The sequence below is a fragment of the Simochromis diagramma genome, unplaced genomic scaffold, assembly GCF_900408965.1.
Source record: "Simochromis diagramma unplaced genomic scaffold, fSimDia1.1 OVJJ01000717.1, whole genome shotgun sequence".
Lineage (NCBI taxonomy): Eukaryota > Metazoa > Chordata > Actinopteri > Cichliformes > Cichlidae > Simochromis > Simochromis diagramma.
Genome location: NW_024387503.1, coordinates 368,360 through 390,835, shown reverse-complemented (window position 1 = coordinate 390,835; position 22,476 = coordinate 368,360). Strand labels below are relative to the sequence as shown.

Below are 22,476 nucleotides of genomic sequence, written 5' to 3'. Positions count from 1 at the left end.
GTGGTGTTATTGCGTTGCTGTGTTTTATAAGACCATATTCACTGCAGGAGGAAGAAGTAGGAACAGAAAGAAAGGGGGAAACTTCCTCATGATTTTTGTTCAGGGAATTTATCCTTGGGCAACTTTGTACACAAAGAAAGGAGAAGGCTCAACCTATGTAGGCAGCTGAAGCACAACTGCACAGTCACTAGGCAAACAGAGCAGCGCCAGCGGTGGGAGATCAGGAGGGTTATGAAAACTGTCCTGGTGTAAGATGGCTCCAGTGAGTCGAGCTGAAAGTTGATGACCACCGTTTATGTTCATAAGCTTAAAACAGTATAAATTTACACTCTAAAAATTACCTATCCAAAGCCTGAAAACTGAATACCTACCTAACGATCAGCCACCTGATCGTTAGGTAGGTATATATGAATGTTTTCCAGAGCTGCCATTGTCACTTAGCATGCTAACTTCCATTCATTTGTGGGACTCATTTTAGCTCATTTCAGGATTTAATCTCTGACTGTTTTTTTTGTCCAGACTCCCTCTCCACATCTGTCCCTCCCTGAGCCTTGTTCTGCTGGAGGTTTCTTCCTGTTAAAAGGGGAGTTTTTCCTCCCCACTGTCACCAATTGCTTGCTCGTATGGGATGATCTAATTGTTGAAGTTTCCTCTGTATTATTATAGTGTCTTTAACTTACAATATAAAGCATCTGGAGGCCATGATAAAACCATATTAAACTGAATATACTGTTATCACAATTAAGACTTGTTCTCATTTTAAGAGGCCCTAAAGACAACACTTTAAAAAACACTTTCGGGCCACATCTGCTAATTCACTTCACTGAATGGGTCAATGACACAACACAGACCCCTTTACTGTTGCACAGAAGGCAATACAGATATATGTCAAAGTGCTACTTTTAAACTTCCAGCTATTTTTGTAACCCTTCTACAGATTGTTAATTTCCCTCCGTGTGTTCCTGCTCATAATTTGATTCAGGTCTCAGTATGTGCCTCTATCTACATAACCTGCATTTTAAAAACTCACTTCTTCCACTTCAGGCACATTGGAGAGGGAAGAGACAAAAATGAGAATGAGAAAGAGGAAGGAGTGGGCAAGGGTTTGATTTCTTGTTGATGTAACAGCAGCGGTCAACTTGCCCTGTCATCATTCTCTATTCTCCCCAGAAGGTTATTTTGGTGTTCAAACACAAAAAGACACCAAATGAACAGAAATCAAGAGCAACGGTTGTTTAAAAGCTAGACCTGCAGCCCTTTGCAATGTCCAGTTACAATCAAGCACAAGCTATAATAAAATCCAGCTAGTGTAACTAGAATTTTTAATAGTTCTGTTGTTTTCTGTTTCACAGGTCAAAGCATTTCAAAGCTCAACATCTGATCAAAGAAGACAACAGAATGCAATGTCATTTTCAGTAGACACACAAATGATAGCCAAAGCTTTCAGATACCTTTAGTTGTTATTTTACACATGACAGGATGATGCTGGCACCAGCGTACTTAACCAAATATCCCATTAGGCCCAGTGATGAGCAATATCTGGATCCTGCCAGATTTTGTCTGTCCACTCTAGGTCTGATCAGCTATGAGTTTTTGAGATGGCTGCTCTGCTTACAGTTTCTCCAGACTAGTGGAGCTCTGCAACAAATGGAGATGGTGTTTCTTGACCATTTTATTGGTGAAAGCCTTTTCATTCTGGTTACATCACTTTGTTTGGCCATCTGCCTTGGATCTTTGAGGGATGATTAGAAAAATCCTAACAGAAAGATAGATCTTAATTCAAGGATGGTCCTGCTACGTGCCCACTCTTTGTCTACGTATAGAGAATGGATAAACTCCAACAAAGCACAGGCTACAGAAGTGCACTTATGTGCAGTCCTCCAAAAAAAGGAAAGAAAAAGGAGGGGTTGGGTGATGATGCCATATGTAAATTGGAAAGATAATATTTTTGAATGTGTTATTTTTTTGGGCCTTTCATTTTTATAGACAGTGGAGAGTGGACAGGAAAGTCGTGGAAGATGCACAGCAGAGGGCTTTGGATCGGTCGCTCCATTTCACCTTTGCGCCATGTTCGCCTGCTAATCGTGTGACCTAAGCTAGCATCAATGTAAACCAGACTCACCTCAGTAAAGCTCAGATTAGTGTGCCGTGACAAAGATTGCTCATTAAATAAAATTCACAGTAATTACAAAGAAGTCTTTGCTTTGTAAATGTGATTTATTGTGTGCAGAAAAATAAGCAAGAAGTGCATTTAATTCATAAAACGTGAAGGGCCTGTGAACACTTTCCAAAATAACTCATCCACACACTGATGGCCGACATGCTCCCGTAAAGAAAAATGTCTTCGAATGCGAACCCCATTCACCTTAACTGTTACGCAGCTTTGACTCGAGGGGGCATAACACAACAAGGCTAAGAGACAAATGTGCAAGCAGGTCACTGATGCTACTCAAACTGCTGCTGGATTCAAAACGCCAACTGCTCCGATCTGACTGGGGTCAGAGGTCACTGCTAGGGTGATGCAGAAATCTGGTTTCTGGAGAGAATGTAAGAAACTAAGGAAGAAAGAAGAAAAACGATAGTGTGTGTGTGAGAAAGAGGGGGGTTGCTCCACAGAGACAGATTATCAGGTAAAGCCAGAGGGGTGAGAGGTGAGGATCTGGTGTTTATGCTGGAAACAGGTCAGGGGTGAGCAGCAGGGCAGAGTGGGGACGGGCCAGGCATCCACCTGGAATGGAATGACATGGTATGAACTGCAGACGCTTTACTCACACACACAAAAACGTTAGCTCACGCTCTCACAGCTGAACGTTGGTCACATGAAGATCTGGTCCAGCCAAGACCGACTGGCCGACCAGCCAAAACAACCCACCTATTGTTAGGCAGTAATGCAATTTAGTGAGAGCTGAAAGCGCCACTTTGTTCAGTGTCAAAACATGAAGAGCACCGTGTTTGGGGAGCATCCCCGATGCGTTCTGTGATTCTGCTTTGTCTCGCTTTTAGCCAAACAACTACTGTTTAAACTGCAGAGTGCAGCATTTTTCTTCCTATCTATGAAGGCGGTGGCAAGGACCCAAACATAACAACAACCACATCTCGAAAAAAGAAAAAAAAAACATTAAAAAAAACCCAATTCTCACATGAAAACGAAGCAGACAATAAGAAAGGGAGAAAGGGGAGGTAATTTCTTTTTTTTCCCCTCACAGTGAGTTTTGAAGAAATCAAATCTGAAGTATTTTGGGGAAAGGAGAGCAGAGGAGTGTGAGGTTTGTTATCTCTTCTTGTAGGTGAGAGCAATGCTCATCTGGGACTCACAGATAGAGTCTGGAGATGGAGGGGGTCTGGAATGAGACTGCGCGTGTGTGTGTGTGTGTGTGTGTGTGTGTGTGTGTGTGTGTGTGTGTGTGTGTGTGTGTGAGTGTGTGAGAGAGAGAGAGAGAGAGAGAGAGAGAGAGAGAAGACTTAAAAAACAGCAGAGGCCAAGCTCCCCCAGGTTTTAGCCCAGATGAAAGGCCAGGATCTGGACTAGATAAGAGAGCAGATCATGGGGGGTCGGGGCCAGTCGGCTGTGAGAAGCCATGTCCAGCGGCCATCTCTCAGCAGCCCCCTCTCTCTTGCACGCACACACACACACATTATGTGTGGGATAAGTAAATGTGAGAGAGTTAGTTAAAAAGATAAACCTTTCTTGCCTTTGTTAAGATGCAAAAACATAAAAAAAAAAAAAAAAAAATGCATCCAAGAGGAAATGACATCATTCCCTCCTGTGTAAAGTTATCTGTGCTCCATTGCTTCTGCCTGCATGCATGCTAACTACTCATTTTTGCGCACCAGCTTGTGTGTGTGGGTGAAAGCATGAAAGCAGTCATGGGGTAATGAAGTCAGTGTTCTTGCTTTATCTCAGAGTGCTGCTGAATGAGAGAGCCAAAGAAGAGGCGCACACGCTGCCAACATCCAGCTGCTCCTTTTCACCTCTTCACCGGACAACAAACAGCGAAAGCTGTTGTAAGACAGAACATCAGAACACCATATGGTATTCAGCGCACGCACACACACATATGTCATCCACTGTCACCTGAGCAAATCAATGCAAGAGAGAAATCCATTCCAATTAGGATCCGGCTGCTCTGCCCTGCATGTGGATGTAGATTAATCAATAAAGAAATCCCATCACTGATCTGCCATTCACCGTACAGAACACACTGAACTCAGACTCTGGGTGTTTTGCTTTCATTCACTTGCAAAATAAGGAAGTGTACGCACTCGTCCTTTTTATATGAATCCAAATAATTTTCTATTCAAAAGGATTCCAAAGTGGTCAGTAAAAAAATGGAGGTCCTGCCCTTTAAAAGCAGGATCCTGTAAACCCCCGACAGCCAGCGACCTGTGACCCGATGTCCACAGCGAGGCCATGCGTCATTCCCCGGGAAGCCATAGCGTCCTCAATCATCCGTGCTTGCAGATGACCCAAATGAGCGTACGAGCACACATAAACAGACGCGGCCACGTTGCACGCAGCTGATGTGGCTCCCGGCTCTGAGCTGAGTGACGTCGACACGGATGCGAGGTGACAGCAGTGTGTCAAAGTGCACGTAACTGTGTAGAGCTAGGTGTGTGTGTATTCAAGGTCGGAAGTGTTAACGTGGCCCTCCTCCCCCGCCTCGACGCCCTCGGGCATCCAGCGCTGTGTTAGCCATCCAGACTTTGCTCAGCACTAAAACCTTTACCTGACCTTTCCCTCTGCTGTGACATTTGGGCCCTTCTGAGCAGGTCAAACAGCACTAAACAGTGGTGGAAAAGCAGAGGGGAGCTGGAGGAGAAAAGGAAAGAAGAGAGGGATGAGAGCTGTCAGAGATGACAAGACGTGTTACAGGACAGCCACTTGGGACCATTTTAGTTAAGAAACTGCCATCCAAGACTGTACATCAAATCAAAATCAAATCAAAATTTATTTATATAGCACATATTAAAACAACAGTGTTGACCATAGTGCTTCACAGTGCTGCATAACTACATAACTGCACTATTTGCACTGAAATCCACAAAGAAGAACCGTCATTGACAAGATCTCTTAGCTTTGTTTACCTGGTAGTAGGCACAGGTACAGTAGGTTAAACACATAAAAGTATTGATACTCGTAGATGTACAGCAGCAGAAGCTGCCTTCACCAGTAAGGAAGCAAACCAGGATTTGGCAAGCCCCACTGTGGACACCAATCTCCAACAAGTATACAGGGTGGGCCATTTATATGGATACACCATAATAACATGGGAATGGTTGGTTGGTAAAGTCCTGTTTGTGGCACATTAGTATATGTGAGGGGGCAAACTCCTCAAGATGGGTGGTGACCATGGTGGCCATTTAGAAGTCGGCCATCTTGGATACAACTTTTGTTTTTTCAATAGGAAGAGGGCCATGTGACACATCAAACTTATTGGTAATGTCACAAGAAAAACAATGATGTGCTTGGTTTCAACGTAACTTCATTCTTTCATGAGTTATTTACAAGTTTCTCTGTGTTCACAGCCATTGACATGTCGAAGAGGTTAACACGTGAGGAGCGGATCGAAATTGTGTTGATATCTGGTGAACGCAGTAACCGGGTCATTGCAGCAGATTTCAATGCAAGACACCCTACGAGACCACCCATCTCCCATGCTACAGTTAGCAAACTGCTTGCTAAGTTTCGTGAAACTGGTTCAGTGTTGGATTTGCCAAAATGTGGACGCAAGAAAACTGTCACTAATGAAGAAACATCAGTGGCTGTCCTAGCTTCATTCAGCAAGAGCCCACAGCGCCACTCGCCGCATGTCACTGGAGAGTGGCATTAGTTGAACATCCCTTCGGCAGATATTAGCTACTCACAAATGGCACCCTTACAAACTCCAGCTACTGCAGCATCTCAGCGAGGATGACCCAGATCGGCGCACTGAATTTGCAGAATGGGCAAAACAAAAATTGGAACAGGACCCTCAGTTCACGCAGAAGATTTTGTTCAGTGATGAGGCAAACTTTTATGTGAATGGTGAAACAAACAAAACCACCGCTATTGGTCTGATGCGAACCCACATTGGATGGATCCCTCCAAGACTGTTGGAACAACAAAAGTGAGGGTTTGGTGTGGTATATGGGGTACAACGATAGTGGGTCCATTCATCAATGGAAACCTCAAGGCCACTAGATATCTGAAATTGCTACATGATGATGTGTTTCCCTCTTTATGCACTGAAGCTGGCACGTTCCCTGAGTTTTTCCAGCAAGATGGTGCACCACCACATTATGGGTGCCAGGTCCGAGCATTCCTAGATGAACAGTTTCCTGGAAAGTGGATTGGTCGTCGTGGGCCAGTTGAATGGCCCCCAAGGTCTCCCGATCTGACCCCCTTAGACTTTTATCTTTGGGGTCATCTGAAGGCAATTGTCTATGGTGTGAAGATACAAGATGTGCAAGTAGTCCTGAAACCACGGATACTGGATGTCTGTGCTGGCATTTCTCCTGCGGTGTTGCTATCAGTGTGTGAAGAGTGGGAGAAGAGGGTTTCATTGACAATCCAACACAATGGGCAGCACATTGAACACATTTTATAAGTGGTCAGAAACTTGTAAATAACTCATGAAAGAATAAAGTTATGTTGAAAGCAAGCACATCATTGTTTTTCTTGTGACATTACCAATAAGTTTGATGTGTCACATGGCCCTCTTCCTATTGAAAAAAACAAAAGTTGTATCCAAGATGGCCGACTTCTAAATGGCCACCATGGTCACCACCCATCTTGAGGAGTTTGCCCCCTCACATATACTAATGTGCCACAAACAGGACTTTACCAACCAACCATTCCCATGTTATTATGGTGTATCCATATAAATGGCCCACCCTGTACTAGAAGGTCGCCTAGGTGGCTGCTGTGGCATCAGATCTCTCTTTTGCTTACTCTGAGTCGTCTAGTTTGAAATAGAAATTACATAAACTGTTGTTCTGTGACACCAGAAATTTGACCTGCAACATTCAAGAAAAAAAGATTTGAAAAGTGGTTAAAAAAAACCCTCTATACATTGAATGCATCCTCAGGTAAGTGCACGAAGCTGAACTATTCTCGCAGTCTTTGTACTAAGGAGACGGCTGGTTAAAGACTGTTTAGTGTCCAGTGTAACATTTGTGTTGCCACATGCACCTCTGTTGGGTAAGTCCAATAAAAGTTCAGGGATGTAGCGTGAAAGCGGCTTTAGTCATGCAACAAAGAGCCAGCTGGAACTGGTGCAACTGAGGCCGCAGTGTTTGAAATTTCAAAATCGCTAAGCTGCACAGTCAAGTAGGTTTACAGTGAATCGGGTACAAGCAAAAACAGACGTCCAGCGAAGTGGGTGTCAAATCCTTTAACCTTCACCTGGTGACCTCGCAACACCACAATCATACCCAGTGCCTGGCACACTGCAAAGACTTGTTAAAGCATGAAGGCTTTGAACTTTGAGCTTTCTTTTTTTATCTAATTCTTTTTAAAAGGAAAGACTACCCATCTTGTGAGATTATGTACAATCCAGTCCATTTAAGCAGCAATCTGAGCCCTGACATCTCACAGATATTCACTGGCGGCTGGATAACGGTGCACGACACAGAGCATTAAGGGGTAGGGTAACATGACCAAAGAACAAGACACTGAGCGCAAGATTTGTACAACCGCCTGATTGTCAAACACATAGATGTTCAAACAACAAGGCCTGTCCACTTCTATCTATTCTCTGCTGCTCCTTTGTCCATTGTTTATTAATATGCTCCTCCATCCTTGCTGACAGACTGAGCGATGTTCATTACTCACAAGGAGAAAGCTCAAACACTCCCGCAAATGAAGACTGCACAGAGTTTTTGCTCACGCTGGCCCCGATGAAGAAAAGTGATGCCACTGCAGCCTTGACTGGGGTGCTAAGAAAACACCTGCACTCCCAGACCCACCTTAATGATCACTCGACGCAATGGGAGAACTTTAATGGGGCCCTGGAAGGGAGGAAGGAAGGAAGCTGCCAGCTTGCTAATTTTAGGCACTCTGCATCTCAGATGAAACACTGGAAATGGCAGAGAGGAGGCGTGGAGAGGCGGGAAAGATTTCTGTCTCTCACTTTTGACTTTCTGCATCACGTCTCTCTAACCATCATTACACCATGCATCCGGTATGAGAGAGTCTCAGAGCTCTTTGATTCTCTGAATCATTTCTCCCTCTCTTCCTGTTTCCTAGCCCTCTCTTTCCCTCCCTCACTTCCCAGCTTTCTCTGCCTCATCCTTCCTTTTTCCAACTCTCCCTTTCATTCGCACCTCCCTCCCCTTCTGCCAGTACCTGAGTAAATAAACAGTGTTGTGTGGGATGCTAATTAGAGCAGGTTCAGGGACGCGAAGAGCCCAGAGATGGATAAACAGCAAGGTGGGGAGAAGAAGAGATGAGATGGAGGGGGTGGAGGTGGAGGTAACCCACCCCAAGGGCAACACAACACACGAACACGTCAGATTAGCGGTGAAGGACAGACAAGAATGGTTTTGGCTTTCAACCTAACTGAAGCACTGAAGCAAAGGGAGCGTAGCAAAGCAGAGGACTTTAAGGGGCTTGCAGGGGAGTAAAGGGCGCTGCCAGAGAAGGGTTCACATACTGGAGCTTTGGCCATGTTGAGAGGAAGAAAAAATGTTGTGTGAACCTTCTTAATGACGCCTGCTCCTAGAGACCCAGTGTGAGATCAAAAGAAATGCAGATGAATCCAACAGTTAAAACAAAAACAGGTCAATGTGAGGCAGCTTTTCCATATTTAACGTTGAATGGTCTTTCTGGTGGGGGGAGGGGGGGTAAGCTGCAGGATGTGTAGGTAAGAAGGTAATGTTACAAAGGAGAGGTAAATGCAAACAAGTACACTCACACAAGTGATGAATGTACCTCATTCATCACTTAAAACATTGCATCCCAACCTTTGGGATTCAACAAACACGTCACATGGGCTCAGGAACGCTGTTACTAACAACAACTGTGACTTTCAAATGTGCTCATTATAAACTGGATCCAGCCTACTGTCCGCTTTCCATTTACAGTTACAAATTAGGAATAAATAAAGAAACTGTCTTTTAGTTACTGCTACATATAACAAGTAATCTTTGTCTGTAGGGACCATTTGCGGCACACCTTTGCATCATTTGCAGCCAGAAGTTGTAACAATTCATCCATTCATCTTGTTAGCCAGGTCCACTATTTGATGCTTAGCTGGCAAATGTAACCATTTATACTTTTAGCTAGCCAAACACACTTTATGCTAATAATTCCAGTTTATCCTCTTTGTTTGGCTGATAATTCATTTTTTTTATCCACATTAAAGCTAACAAATTGACCTGCATCCTTTAAAATTTAAACTTCTATTATATTATTTTACGTACAGTAACTACTAGCATATAACAGAAACCAAATGGAACCATTTATAAAAAGGACCTGATCTTAAATAAATCTCTAAGTGACCTTTAAAACACAGTATGTGCATTGCTGACTTGTGACTATTGTTTTGTATGAAACCGTCTAATCCAAGGTGAGACAGATCAATGGGTGAATCTGAGTTCTGGTCAGTAGCTTTACTCCCACTCAAAGTTCCTTCTTACAGAAAGGTTCATGATTTTGCTAACAGCAATTGTGACGGAGGTGCCCAAGATTTGATGTCCAACAGACTGAGAAGCCAAAGCAGCCTTTGCAGTCCATTTCTACACAGGCAGGGGGAAAAAACTGAGGTAACTTTACTCTATAGGAAGTTTGATGTCGGAATTCTAATCAGCCTAATGCTTGTTATGTTGGCACATAACTGCATACAGCAACCCACACAGTCATTTTTCAGATTGCTCCGCTGCATGTGATAATTGTTTGTGTGCTATCAGAGCTTGTGCCAGACACTGGGCTTTGTGTTTGCTGTGGGTGCTTTTGTTATGAAATGACAGCGTGTTTGCTTAATCAATCACAATCATCGGCAGCAGCACCCTCCCCTGCAAGAACATTACGGATCATGTTCTGTGGAGACACTATTCCAGAATTTCTGATAGCATGGAATAAAAAAACTGGGATATAAAAATGTTTTTGTACTTTCTTATGGACATTTCATGAACTTGTCAAGGTTTCGCATTTTTTTAAAGCCTCTGAGATAAACCATTTCCTCCTCTGTACTCAGGCTGTGTGGATAATGTGTGTGTGCGTGTAGAAAGCGTGAATGTATGGGCGTACAGTTAATGTAAAATTGAAACCTGAAATGATTTCAAAATACTCAGAATGAGGCGTTTTTAAAAATTCAAAAGGAAAATCATTATTTTATCAACACTACTCGAAACTCAAAGCAGGCAGAGATCCACGAGGAGAAAAGAAGATCTTTCTGTCTGCAAAAAGCTACTGCGCTCGAACATCAGCTCAGATTTCATTCTGCGGCCTATGATTGTGTGTTTTAAAGCTTAGCATTCAGATTCAAAGTGACAGACTTTGTGACAAAAGACTTACTAGATAAGGTTCATATTTCCTAAGTTTGTTAAAGTGTTTGATTTCTTTATTACACACACTCTTTAAGTGTTAAATGCACCAGAAATTAGTTTCCTGAGAAACAGTAATTTTGCAATGTTTAAGTACACTATAACTCTGTTTCTAAAAAAAAAAATAACAAACTGTAGAACAAAGTGATTTGTAATCATTTGCACTCTAATTATTATTCCTGCAGTAGCCTAAGCTGCTCCAGCAGAGTGGCTCAGTGGCTGACAGTGCTGTGCTCGAACAAACATCTCCCACTGGTGACTGTGTTTAACTGTGAGCTTTACTAAACCTCAGCAGGAATGGTCAAATCGCCTTTATCTCCATGTATGATGTCTTCAGAAATTGTCTGTCTATCTCAGTCTTTGTTCACAGTCCATAAATCGAGCATCTGCTAAGGAGTCTCTGTTGGATTATAAAACCCAACTAAGACAAATGCTGTCTGGCAGGATCAAAGGCGAACTCGGACTGTAATAATCACTGATGCTGCTGTTAAATTAACCAGACGCTGCTCACTCCAGTGGGAGGGATTCCTCTCTTCTGGCAGGCGGTGGACCAGGTAAAAGAAAAGACAGGAAGTCTGTGGAAAAACGTCGAAACAGCTTGGAATCTCTACCCTACCAAGAAGCAGCGTTAACTGATTATGTAATACGCAATCTTTAATGTTGCTCTGAGATGTTGCATGATTAAAAGACATCCCCAGATTAGGGACACATCACTAATGACAGGGGAAGGAAACCTTGGCGTTACACGGACTTGCATAAGCTTTTAATCTCACGTTAAGTCCACCTCAAACACTGATGAAGAGATGAGAAAGAGGAAGGTAGGGAGGACTGCCACGTATCTAAGAGGCCGAGGAAGAGAGGGGAAATGTGGGATATGTGATGGCTGGATGGACGAGCTATTTTTATAATGAGGTCAGTGTGAGCTGGGGGATTTCATTCCCCTGGGATGGACACACACACACACACACACACACACACACACACACACACACACACACACACACACACACAAGAACTGTGGTGCTGTGATGCTTCTGCTGAGTGAGACCGTCTCTGTCCACAGGAAGATGAGGAGGAGGAAACCCAGAGCTACCCAGGTCTTTCAGGGATTTTTGCCATACCCTGATTAATCCATCTCTGCTACTAGAATGAGAGCCGATCTTTAATTATGGAACACGACTGACATTTTCTGATATCTCTAAAATGTTTTAAAATCCTAACATAATGACAGTAAACCCTGCTCTCTACAGCCATCACATAATTTCATTCTCTAGTCCAATTTTTAATTCAAACTTTCCTTAACTTCTTAGTGTTTTTAAGTCATCGGCTGAAAGCAGCAGGTACAATGTTTTGCTGTGTGCTGGTGTAGCACTTCAATGTCTCTGCATGGGGTCAATAAAGTTTATCTTAAAACAACTGACGTAGACCTGAGGTGTTTACCGATTGGATGATCTTTCCTTCCTTTTCAGCTGCTCACTTTCTGGTTGATGCCCAGGTTGTGGTCCCCTCCCCCCCAGTCTCCGCACTCCTCCTGTGAAGACACATCAACCCTTTCACTCATTTTTTTCCCAAATAGACAAAGTCAAAGCAATCACAAAATTTTGGTAAATGCTGACACAGATGTGGTGGATTATGGAGTCCCAAAGGGATCAAAATTATAATGTGGGATAAAAAAAATAAATAAAAAAAATAACAGGAAATAAAGAATAAAGTTTAAAGAATTATTTAAAAAAATAAAATAAAATGAGAAAAATAAGCCAATCAACAATTAATAATAATAATTACCCCACCTAATAACACAGTAGTTCAGAATATGCTAACTGTGAAGCTAACTAGCAAGGTCAAAACTGTATTATTACTCTGCATCAAAAATAAAGAACCCATCTTAGCAGACAGCTAATTCAGTTTTGCTGTAGTACCAGTATGTGAGGAGCAAAAAGCTGACTTTTTTTGTTATAGTAGCCAAATTTAACTAGCTAGCTAGTTAGCTAGAGAGACTCAATAGCCTCAATAACTCTAAATATGCTATCTAACTGGCAAGCTAACTAGCAGGGTTGAAAGTGTCTTAGCTTTAAAATATTTTAATTAGCATTAAAACAAACACAACAATCACCCTTCTTGTTTCTAATCTGTGATTATGGTGTAAAAAATAAAGTTATTATATCTAGACAATAAAAATAATTAGTGAGAATACCTTGAATAAAATTAATCTATAAATTGCAATTATTTTAATTACTTTAACTTATTTTAACTACTAAAAAAAAATACATGAAATATTTAAAATCCCATTGAATTTAATTTAATGTTGAAAAAGCATAAATGTATTCCATTAATTATCTGGAGAAATATTGTGGTAGCTGATCAGAAATTTAAAGAGCAAACTGGTGTGATAACAGACTGTACAGGAGTGACAAGGTTTACACCCTAGCATGGCTCTGCATGGCCTGTTTCAGAAGTTTGCGCGCACACACACTATATCAACAAATTCTCTCTTGCAACCCCTCGCTCGCTCTAAACGCCTGTCGCTTTGACCCTCCATTAAGCTGAGCGAGTGCTCGTTTAGCCAACAGTGTCTCAGCAGTTGGGGACGCAGGCTGCCCACTCAGTCAGATCCAGCCGTATTAAATAAATAAGGAGCGCTCTTCTGTGTAAATTATTCATTTAACACGCCTTATCCTCCTCCAACAACCTTGTTAGAGCAACTCAGGAGTCGGAGGGGGGGGAATGGGGCAGGGGTGGGGCAAAAGGAGGAGGAGGGGAGCAGACACCGCGGCTCATGTGCGACTCAGCAGAACCTGTGGTGCATCTCTAAGCTCTCTGGGCGTTCAGTTGTAGGGGGGCTAATTCGCTCTGACACCTCCTTTGTTTCAGGCGGAAAAGTGCTGCATACACACAGCTCCGTGTTCGCTCGCACTCTCTACACACTGACATGCACAAACTTGGAGAGAAAGAGCACAAGAATGGAATTTTTAGTGCATATTCATATAATAATCATTCTAGTTGTCTGGATAAATTATTGAGAAATAGGAGGCCGGGACACGCGATGCTGGAACGTGAGGGCTGCATTTGTTTTCTTGCTGCCTCAACTCGAATCAGACAACACAGCGAGTCATCCGCTCTAAACAAGCTGATTCTAATGAGCCGGGATGCTAACCTTGAGGACAAATACGCGACAGTACAGAACACCTCATATCTCAAGAGTGCACTCACGGCACGTCTGAGAAAACGTTTATGCAAGCTGGAGTAAAGCACACAATAAGCATCTTTAGCATTTTCTTCATATATATTTTAGAATATAAATATCACACTGACCCTTTATTTTCAACTCAAAGTCAGCTGCACTCAAAGAACAGTTAATTCCTTCTGATTAGGTGGTCTAAAAGCTTAAGTAATAAGCTTCAAAGCAGAGTGTAATTCTTTCCAGGTATGGGGGAATTAAAAGTAAAGTCTTTCATACTTTAAGTCTGAGTTTTAACGCCATTTAAGTCTAACCTCACACCATGTGTCACAGTTTGTAGAAAAGAAAGTCTGAATTTAAAGGAGACGGGGTTTTTTATTAGCACACATTACACTAGACTGGTGAGGTCTGACCGTCAGTCTGCAGCTGAATCAGGATCAGCCCGGCGCAGACCGACACACTCACTCTCTCTCTCTCTCTCTCTGACTCCAGCGTTCAGGCCCAGAGCGGGAGGTTGTTATGTCAGCTCTGACAGTGCTCATTACCAGCCTCTACGCTCTGGATTGGAGTTAACAGGCTTTGGCGCAGGCGTAGGCCAGTTAGACCCGACTGGTACAATGGAATCAGTGTGTGTATGTGTGTGTGCCTGTGCCGAGAGTTAATCACAAAACATTCTTTCATTTCTAAATCGCACCTCGGGGCCATTGTACATTACAGAGGCACCGATATGCTATGTGCAATGACATCTACTGCTTATTTCCATTCTCACTTGAGAAAAGTGCTCCATACGAGGGCTGGCCGCTCAGCTTCCGCATGCCAAAAAGCTTCTGTTGAAGTGTTGGTGCACTGCTGTGCATCATTTCTGATTTATCGTGGAGAAGTTCTCACTCGAGTGTTTGGATGACTGAATGAAAACGAGATGCTTTTGCTCTCTTATCAGGGAGACAAGAAGTTAAACAAAGTTGTTTTGAAATCTAAATAGTCTGTGGAGGAGTATTAGGACCACGTTCAGCAGACGACAACTGTAATCTTCACATTTCGACTAATCTTGAAATTAAGATAAAATGAAGCTGCAGTTTAAAAATAATCTTGTCACAACAAGTCACAGATTACTCATTTACACTCTGCCCGACTCTGCTTGGATCACCTGGGTGTTGGTCATGATGGACCTACTACACAACCCTCACAGCGTGGTTCCTCCCATCTCTTCTTTACCTTTCTTGTCTGATATAAATGCCAATACCGATGTATCAGAAAACAGGCCGACAAAATCATGCAATAAACTCTTTGTCTGTCCGTGTATACAGCCTACTGTGGTGACTGTTGTTCAGCAGGTGGGTAGGTTAGTGGGTCGGTCTCTTGCTCGTTCCAGTCCACATGCTTTAGTAGAGCCACTTCAGCAGCGACTGATCTCTGATGGGGGTCACCGCCCCTCAAGGAGTAGCATCGGGAATTGAAGCGTGGATTTCTTGCTCATTAGACAAATGTATAAACCACTACACTATGAAGGTTCTTAGTCTATACAGTCAATCAACCAATCAACCACTTACAAATAGATCTGATCTGAACTTTGGGTATAAACCACACCTGTCCACAGAAAAAAATTCTTCCATTCCAGCCACCATGGGCAAGACCAAAGAGCTGACAAAGGACATGACAGGACTGTAGACCTGCACGAGGCCGGACAGAGGTACGAGCCATCGACATGAACCTTGGTGAGAAGGTGAAAAATTTTGCCAACTTTTTGATAAATAGAAGAAATTTCAATGTCAAACTCTGTGTTGTGTTGAAGTTCTAGTTCAAATATGCAATAAGTCTGAACAACTTTTCCTTGAAATAAAAATGCAGAAGCTTCTTACTGTGAAATCAACCGCTGTCACCCACGAAACAATATGTTAAGGAGTGGTTTGCTCTACGTGATCAAAGTCTTTTGGAACTTACAAATTTTCTTGCACGCTTAAATTTGCAGGTTGCAGAAGGGGGGGATTATCCAACCAGTTCTATACATGCCACCAACGTGCGCCACCTAGAGGAAAGAAAAGCAGCACAAGTCAAGATTTAAACATTTCTCATTTATGTCCACAGACATTACAGCTTAGAAGCTTAATACGTAAAAGCAAAGAGATTTACATGATAGTTGTTTTGGTGTTAGCAGTTATCTGTTGCTGTCATATGGATCATTACACCGGCTCTGGTCTATCCTGCTGCTTTCAGGTGTCTCTGCAGGTCTTGCCCTCCTTCTCTGCCCGTCCCCTCGCAGCCCCGTAACCAGCAAGAGGTGATTACACTTGATTAAGGCCTTCTACTTCAAACAGACCTGATGTTTATACAGCCCCTGATATGGCGGATAGGATAAAGAGCAGGTTGAGTTCTGTGTTTGTGTCGGTGTGCATGTGTATTTGTGTTTGCCTAGATGGGAGGATGAACACCATTACACCTAGGCTTTGTGTACATACGATTGTAATGACAGCCTGTATAAAACATGCGGTGTTGTGTTGTTTATCATTAGGGGTGACTGTAGTTCATCGATGCAGTGTTTCTTCCAAGCCTAATTTTAAAAAGTTGTGGAAAACCTACTACCTTAACTTTGATTTAAAAGTCCAATTTTTAGACACGAGTGTGCCCCAACTCAACTACACCTAAATGCACCTACCTATGAGGCGGTGCCTCCTTATATGAGCTCTGCTGTATGTCTAAACCTGGCCCGTCATATTACTTTCCATATTTTTCTAATCTCTAGGCAGAAAGAGGAGGACAAAAGTGTGAGGTGTCCCGCAGCTGCAGCACTGCAGCCTGAATTAGCCCCGACCACATGAAAAGCTTTCGTCTCTATTCCAGGCCAGGGCGGGAAAATTACAGCCCTACTCGCTTTACTCTAGCATTAAACCTCAATTAGTGCACAAGTACGCCGATGATGTCATCACCCAGGGACCCAAGAGCCCTGGAAAGAAGGGGCGCTGAACAGTGAGATACGCTCACAAACCACGTTGCTTCAAACTTTCGGGTCCTTCTTCTCAGCCGCTGAGAAACTCAGTTTGGCGAGGAATAAGGTGACGCTCGTGCGATACGGCCTGGAAAAACAAACGTGCAAAAGAGGCTTGTGGCCTGGTTTGGCTAAATTTACCAGGAATTTTAATTCTGAGATGTAACTGGAGGTTTCCCAAGAGGAGAGAGAGGTCAGCGAGGTAGGACAAGAAAAACTCTGGTTTGACCCTCGGTGACCTGGCAGGAGACAGAGGAGGAGGTGGATGAGGAGGAGGGTGACGAGGCCTGGCTTCTATCCAAAAAACACACTGAGAGTTCACGCTGCCCTTCTCTCAGCAAACCACTTACATTACACAACAAACTTACATAATCATATGGAGGACTACAAAAAGCCAGCTGTAACAGCACCATATCACAATGATGCTACATTTCATTATTGCTGTCACATATCTGAGCATTATTTCTGTTAATATAACTGACACTGGCCTTCATTACAGGTTTTGGAATGAGCTTTTTGGATACAGTTTTTTACTTTTAACTGGGAATCAGAGAACGTTTCCTTAAAGGACTGAAAAAGCCGTATCTGGAATTGATCAAATCGAAATCTTAATCAGAACCTATCCTGTCATAAGTGGTATAGTAACCTAACCTGACGTTTCTGCTTCTTGCTCCACCACCATTAACTGAATCGAATAAAATTTGAGAAAAACAATAAGAAATTCTAAAAGTAAGACCCAAGCTCAAACAAAGTAATTCCCTTTTATCATAAACCCCAGACACAGCGCTCCCTGGATGTTTATTGTAATCAAAGGTAGTCCCCATGCTGTGGGGTCAATGTTCCTTCATGTCCTACAAAGAGGGGAGCGACTTCAGTGCAGCTCAGCATGGGATCACTCGCGGGCATCGCCTTGTACCCTTCTCTTTATAACACCCTGTGAATAATGCATCGCGGCTCCCAGCAACTTCTCACAGGTTGTTTGAGCGAGCTGCTCGAGGACTACGGGTCCTCTTAGGTGTACCTCCACCTGAAGAGATGGATCACTCTCACATCTTCAAAGAGAAGTCAGTCAAACCATAGATTGTTAGTACCACCCCGTGGGTTTACAAAATGTTACTCGGTCTCTCACAGGTGCAGAGAAAGAGGATGGGGCCAGCATTTCTCAGAAAGTAGAACAAAAATTTTTTTCCCCCTCTCCCATAGAGCCAAGCTCTGACAAAAACTTTGAGCAGCGGTGGGGGTGATGACGGGGGTGGTTGAGATCAAAAGCCTGCAAGTTCCTGGCGAGCGGACCCAATCAGCCGAGAGGGCCAAGGAGAGGAGGAGAGACAAGTGCTTCCCTTTTAAATTGATCCCACTGAGACCCTCAAGGTTCCCCTCGCAGGACTCGCAGAAAAGCGATAAAAATCTGGCCCTGTGGATCTGATGAGAGACTGGGAGGGGAGAAGGCTGAGAAGAAAGACTGTTTCGGGGGGGAAAGAGCGGCACAGAAAGAACAGAGAGGCACAGCGAGAGGAGATCAAGGAGAGACGAGAAGGGTGGGCTCATCCTCTGAAGGTGCATCCAGGCGGCGCCGTCGTGTGCCAGCGAAGAACCAGAGCAGTGAGGACCGGCACTATCAGCTATCTAAACCCATGTTACACGTCTGATCATGTGCTCAACCAATCAACCGTGGGTGTATCTTTATTATGCTCGGGTCCTGGCAGCCTGAAATATTGGCTCCTTCCGAGCTGGCCTGAGATCAGACTCTGGATGAGGCCGGTGTCGTTATCCGCAGCATGCTGGGGCCTCAAAGGAACACGCGCTATCAGAGCAACCCAGAGACCCCACAGCATGCCAGACTCACCACAGACCTGCCCAAGTCGCCAACACAAACACCCAAATGTGCTCAATAAGGTGCTGTGAATTTGCATTTCCTTTCCAGGTCCACTGGATGTAGTTCATAGTAGAATAGAAAAGTTATTATCAGCAGGGGGGTCCCAGTTATCAAAAGCGGCAAATGCGTGCGTCTTGTCAAATGTGACAGAAAAAATAAAGAAAATAATCATCTGCAAATCTCATTTATTACAAATTAGACTATGTAGATTCTGAAACGTCCACAGGAAGCTCTTGGTCTTCATTAGATGATGAAATAAAGCATACCTGGTTACAACTGAAATACATAGTTAGGTTTATAGTTTAAATTCAGATCCTAGACTGTGCTCACAGGTTTTTCCCCTGCTTGTGCCTTAAAACAAACACAAAATGAGAATAAATAACAGAAACAGTCACCCAAAGAGCCAGTTTATAGCGCCAACATGTTATGGAAGTCCTGTGACGGGTATGTTTCCTGCAGGGTCATCCTGGTAAAAACTGGGGATGTCTGAAAAAGATTTAAATTGCAGTGACAGAGCCATGAGTTTAAAGGCTGTAAACTTCTATCCAATAATATACGAGAAGAATTTACTCTATCATAATTAGCTTCTTTTTTTGTGGGCAGTTAATGCTATATGTAGACTCACTGCATACCAAGTATTTCATTTCATAAACCTTTTCAATTAAATATAAACTTTATGTATTTGATTGGCAGGCACAGTAGGATCTGGATGGCACTGTGTGCACTATACTGCTCTTTGCTACTCCACCAACAGCTGCATACGAGTGTGAACCCTCGGGCTCAAAGTGTGCTTGAAAACAACTAGTTTATATGACGTGCCTCTGACCGTCAGACAGAAACATTTTGCACCTTTTTTTCTCAAATGGTGGCACTCGAAGGCGGGGTGGCATTGCGGCTGTCGTGGAGAGGCGATAAGGGATAATTGTGTAACTGTGGGGATAATGACACACGTTTTCACACGGCTTCGCACGGAAGCCACTTGTGGTGATGCCCGTGGTTGTAAACATGAAAACTGAAAGCCACGTGCAGTGCTGCGAGCTGAGAGTGCTGCAGAAAGCTGCAGAAATGTTCGGACACCACGTAGCAAGAGGTGTGGAGGAAGGAAGGTTCAGATGCCGTCCGACCTGCCGACAGCCTTCTGTTTTTTGAAGAGCACACCGGCTCCTTTATTTCCATCTCTGTGACTCACTGCATCAAGCACACAAAAAGACAGGAGCTCTTGGAAAGAGACTTAGGAGGCAGTGGGATGCTGCCTGGAGGATGATGGCATGCTCTCTGCACCACTTTCAACTTTGGACATTTAGAACAGCTATAAACACTTTTGCTTTTAGACACGGTCAGACACACTGTATGAAGCGTGACGTATTTAATTTTAGGCATTCTGAGCCTGTTAGCGGGAGCAGGAGGCGGCAGGTGAGAGGTGAAGTCAGAAGGAAGCAGGCGGAGGAAACGTGAGCAGAGAAAAAGAAACATTCCTTGCTTCGGCCAGAAAGAGGCCTGGTGGGCTAACTCTGAGCAGTTTACCCCAGCGTCATGATGTGAGTGACTAGATAACAGAGCTCCATCTGATAATCACATACTCTGCTATTACACTTCTTAGCTGTGTGACTGTAGCAGGCCAGAATAAGACAACCAAACTGTGATGGATAGCCCACGCTGAGCAAGAATAACTTACAGCCTCATAAATAAGCAGATCTCTACTAATATGATTACAGTAGCCCTGAGGCTGACACCCCCCCTCTACCAGCCACGCTCCTCCTCTCCTTATGACAAGCACCCTGAAATCAAGTCAGCGTTCGACATCAATATTTTGACATTTCATTCAGCTGACTCTCCAGACGGAGCCATTTATTTAATTAGCTGAATCAAAATTGGCAGGAGCGGCAAATTCAAAGTTAACGTGACTGGGGCTCAGTTGCCACAGGTAACCTTTTTGGAAGGACTTACTGTGGCAAATTGATTGCTGAGAGCGCAGACTCATCATGAGTGCTAATTTTCAGAAGCGGCGCACGGCGGAGCAGGGAAATAAGAGGCTCTATTTATAACAGAAGGAAACAGCAGAGGGGGATTAGCCTGTCATTAGAATAAAAGAACCCAGAAGAAGAATCAATTTCAAGGTTTAAAAAGCTGACAAACTCAGTTCACTCGCTCGCTCGCTCGCTCGCTCTCCATCCTTCGCCGCTTCTGTCTCTGAGCTCACTTCGGACAGACCAGCCTACAGTCGGCCACATATGAGCTTTCATTGAGGCGCCAAGCTCGGATTTCTCCCTCTTCTGCCCAAATGGAAAACTAAAACAGTTGTGTTGTTTTATTCTAACAACGCCGTTGCTCCAGTCACCTGAAAAGTATCACACTGCTGCTTTTTGATTTAAGGAAATATTCCATCATTTTACTTTCTGTGGGTTTGACTTTGTGGGGAACAAATAGCATTGAAAGCTTGGTTAATCCATACTCAGTATTTTGTTTTTCAAAAATATCATCCAGCCAGATAATCCTAGCAGAGCTGTCACTATCACTACATTAAATCTCTTTGGCATGAGCCGCTTTGTTTACAGATTTCACGCTGCTCATTTCAGTGTTCGCCTCCTACAGAGGGAAGTGAGTGCGTTTGATTTAGAGGCAGATGAAATACTAAAGATGGCGTAACCGAACGTGTGCGGTTCACCTCTTATTGCAGATGAAAATAAGGAGGAGGACAATGACGACTCCCGTGCCAAAATCTTTCATCGAAGGTGATGATAGTCCTGCGCTGCCAGGAAGCTGTGACAGCATCCAGGAAACAACATAATAAAACTAAACTGCACGGCAACAACAAACAAAGTCTCACTTTTAGCAAGTCATGCTCACTAATTTTACTCTTGGTCTTTAAAAGAGCAGCTTTGCACGACAGTTCAAACTAATTAATATTTATCTCATGCTGGGCCTTAGTTCATCCACTGTATGAAACCAGCTGTTTTAGGTCTTGTCCCTGTGTGTCCAGGACACAATTTTAGGTTTAGCATTCTTATACAGGGCTTTCTATATGTGAGGGCACATGTAAGAATCACGTTTCTAGGCTTTTAGTCCATTTTTAACCAACAAATCATTGAGTTGACCTTCAAGGCCTTGGTGGATTGTAAGCCTGACTTTACCGGATTGTTAACATGACCCCACTCTACACCCCTACAAAATTTGATCACAGTATATCTGAAACTTTTCCAGCTACTTGTTTGCGAATAGAATGTCAGCAAAAACTACCAAAAAAACCTCCTTGGCAGAGATAAGAATAGAGAAGCTGTCTGAAACTCTGAATTCACCACTGTAACAGTGTATTTCAGAAAATAAATAAGGCCACCTTAGATAAGACACTGAGGCACTATAAGCGTCATATGATTTGCATCGTTGTAGCTGTAAAACTGTGAGGATGACCACCATCACTGTGAAATACACTCTAAAATCCCAGAGCTGCTCAGCGAGGTCACAGCATCCAACTCCTGTGCTGCCAGTGACTTTGTCACCTCTCCTTTCCATCAACAGCTCACTGAATTATGTGACATTTTCATTACTGGCACGCTACCTGGTCTACCTCCAGGTGTGCATAATGGAGACAGCCTTGGAAAACCACCATCTCCCAGCATGCCGTTGGGAATTGGACCAGGAAGGAAGCTTAGAGCCGATTACCAGGCCGAGAGGCAACCCAAACTGTGTCATCTTCCCACTCCCTCAGCACAGAGCCCTCACCCCCCTGACCCAGGCCATCATGTGCCCGGGTGAAACACGGGGCACGTCTCTGGGACAGGAACCGCACAGGAAGCAGCGCAACTCGACAAGGACGGAAACTCGCGAATCGGGGGAGAGGGCTGGTGGTGAGAACAAATCGCAGAAAAGTAAACTTTTCCACCAACGCCACATCGCAGCAGAGGAGAGGCAAGCGGG

General features: G+C 43.7%; 1 protein-coding gene across 7 annotated transcripts in view; it reads right to left on the bottom strand.

Annotated features, from left to right (window-relative positions):
• The window catches only part of znf438 (zinc finger protein 438), a 48,180-nt gene that overhangs the window by 6,621 nt on the left and 19,083 nt on the right, over window positions 1–22,476 (bottom strand). For 3 of the 7 annotated variants that reach the window (XM_040018738.1, XM_040018737.1, XM_040018734.1), the window contains 3 exons: window positions 15,833–16,037; window positions 15,644–15,728; window positions 11,965–12,055 (listed from right to left, as the gene is read on the bottom strand). The gene's annotated coding sequence lies outside the window, so the exon portion shown is untranslated. The remainder of the gene's footprint in view (window positions 1–11,964; window positions 12,056–15,643; window positions 15,729–15,832; window positions 16,038–22,476) is intronic. The other 4 variants (XM_040018735.1, XM_040018736.1, XM_040018739.1 and 1 more) reach the window with 3 other exon arrangements.